The sequence below is a fragment of the Triticum urartu genome, chromosome 7A (assembly GCF_056163025.1).
Source record: "Triticum urartu cultivar PI428250 chromosome 7A, HENAU_Tu73, whole genome shotgun sequence".
NCBI lineage: Eukaryota > Viridiplantae > Streptophyta > Magnoliopsida > Poales > Poaceae > Triticum > Triticum urartu.
In genome coordinates this window covers 250508174-250511072 of record NC_141879.1, presented here as the reverse complement: position 1 = coordinate 250511072, position 2899 = coordinate 250508174, and positions in this window count along the sequence as shown.

The following is a 2899-nucleotide window of genomic DNA, read 5'->3' as shown; positions in this document are numbered from 1 at the left end:
AATTAGCCTGTTCTTTTTTTCAGTTGAGTACATCTTATGCATGTTTGTTGGTGCAAAATGCAGCCCTGATTTGAGTCTACATGACATGCAATGAACTGAAAAAATGAACTTGATCTTTGGCAACACGTACAATTTGAGTTATTTGCATAGTCGGAATAAGATGCAGGTTGTTAAACATGCTATTAAAAAAGCAACATGATCTTTGCCACATAATGCAGTCCTCATCTTATACAAATTGCAACGTAGGTAGTAATGGGCAAAGAAAATCAGACTCAAGAGAAGAATTGATATGGTTTTTAACAGGAAAAGGAATGACATAACTCAAATTGAGAAAGATCATGTTTCCATTACTCGAATTGAAAAAACAACCACCACGATAATGTCATCACAAATTTTAGAAGCACGAAGAATCAAAAAGCTTTCAGAATTTCAAAAAAAAATCGTGCTCTCCTTTTAGTCTGGCCCACCCAGCTTTTCCATTCAAGCTCCGCAACTGCTTGGGGCAGTAGAGGAGGACCGACGGGGGGTGGGGGGCTGCTCACGGTTGCATGAGGACTGGCGGCGGCGGCGGTCGAACCAGCGCGGGAGGCGGGGGCCGGCGAGGTAGGGGAGGCGTGCGGCCGACGCGGTTGGGGAGGCGGCCGGCGGGGAAGGCAGGCCGGCAAGGTAGGGGAGGCGTGCAGCCGGCGCGGGAGGGGAGGCGGGCGGCACCGGAGGCAGGCCGGCGAGGGAGGGAAGGCATGCGGCCGGCGCGGGAGGCAGGAGGAGGAGCATGCGAGAGGTCGTGCGGGGAGTTGTGCCCAGCGGTTTTTTTCTCTCAAAAGGGTGGGCAGGGTTAGTGGCTTAAGCGTGGCTTGTCCTGTTAAACATCAAAGGATTAAGAACCATTAGATCTTGATGACGGATGGTTGTGATTGTTTGGATCTGCCCCTCTCTTCTTTTTATAGTGGTAGTAGATAGTAGATGAATCTATGGCTAGTATCCAGGGGTATTAACCATAGAGAAGTTGGAATACAGTAGGTTTAACACCAATATAAATAAATAATGAGTTCATTACAGTACATTAAAGTGGTGGTTTGTTTTCTTATACTAACGGACCTCATGAGATTTTCTGTTGAGTTTTGTGTTGTGAAGTTTTCAAGTTTTTGGGTAAAGATTTGATGGATTTTGGAACAAGGAGTGTCAAGAGCATAAGCTTGGGGATTCCCAAGTCACCCCAAGTTAAAATTCAAGGACAACCAAAAGCCTAAGCTTGGGGATGCCCCGGAAGGCATCTCCTCTTTCATCTTCGTCTATCGGTAACTTTACTTGAGGCTATATTTTTATTCACCACATGATATGTGTTTTGCTTGGAGCGTCTTGTATGATTTGAGTCTTTGATTAGTTTACCAGAATCATCTTTGTTGTACACACCTTTTGGTAGAGACACACATGAATTGGAATTTATTAGAATACTCTATGTGCTTCACTTATATCTTTTGAGCTAGATAATTTTGCTCTAGTGCTTCACTTATATCTTTTTAGAGCACGGTGGTGGTTTTATTTTATAGAAATTATTGATCTCTCATGCTTCATTTATATTATTTTGAGAGTCTTTTAGAACGGCATGGTAATTTGCTTTGGTTATGAAATTAGTCCTAATATGATAGGCATCCAAGATGGGTATAATAAAAACTTTCATAAGAGTGCATTGAATACTATGAGAAGTTTGATACTTGAAGATTGTTTTGAGATATGAAGATGATGATATTAGAGTCATGCTAGTTGAGTATTTGTAAATTTAAAAAATACTTGTGTTGAGGTTTGCAAGTCACGTAGCATGCACGTATGGTAACCATTGTGTAACAAATTTGAAGCATGAGGTGTTTCTTTGATTGTCCTCCTTATGAGTGGCGGTCGGGGACGAGCGATGGTCTTTTCCTACCAATCTATCCCCCTAGGAGCATGAGCATAGTGCTTGGTTTTTGATGACTTGTAGATTTTTGCAATAAGTATGTGAGTTCTTTATGACTAATGTTGAGTCCATGGATTATACGCACTCTCACCCTTCCATCATTGCTAGCCTCTTCGCTACCGTGCATTGCCCTTCCTCACCTCGAGAGTTGGTGCAAACTTGGCCGGTGCATCCAAACCCCATGATATTATACGCTCTATCACACATAAGCCTCCTTATATCTTCCTCAAAACAGCCACCATACCTACTTATTATGGCATTTCCATAGCCATTCCGAAATATATTGCCATGCAACTTTCCACCGTTCCGTTTATCATGACATGCTTCATCATTGTCATATTTCCTTGCATGATCATGTGGTTGACATCGTATTTGTGGCAAAGCCACCGCTCATAATTTTTTATACATGTCACTCTTGAATCATTGCACATCCCGGTACACCGCCGGAGGCATTTATATAGAGTTATATTTTGTTCTAGTATCGAGTTGTAATTTTTGAGTTGTAAATAACTAGAAGTGTGATGATCATCATTATTAGAGCATTGTCTCATGTGAGGAAAAAAAAGAGAAAGGCCAAAAAAAGAGAAGGCCCAAAAAAAGATAAATAAATGAGAGAAAGAGAGAAGGGACAATGTTACTATCCTTTTTTCACACTTGTGCTTCAAAGTAGCACCATGATCTTCATGATAGAAAGTCTCTTATTTTGTCACTTTCATATACTAGTGGGAATTTTCATTATAGAACTTGGCTTGTATATTCCAACAATGGGCTTCCTCAAAATGCCCTAGGTATTCGTGAGCAAGCAAGTTGGATGCACACCCACTTAGTTTCTTTTGTTGAGCTTTCATACATTTATAGCTCTAGTGCATCCGTTGCATGGCAATCCCTACTCCTCGCATTGACATCAATTGATGGGCATCTCCATAGCCCGTTGATTAGCGGCGT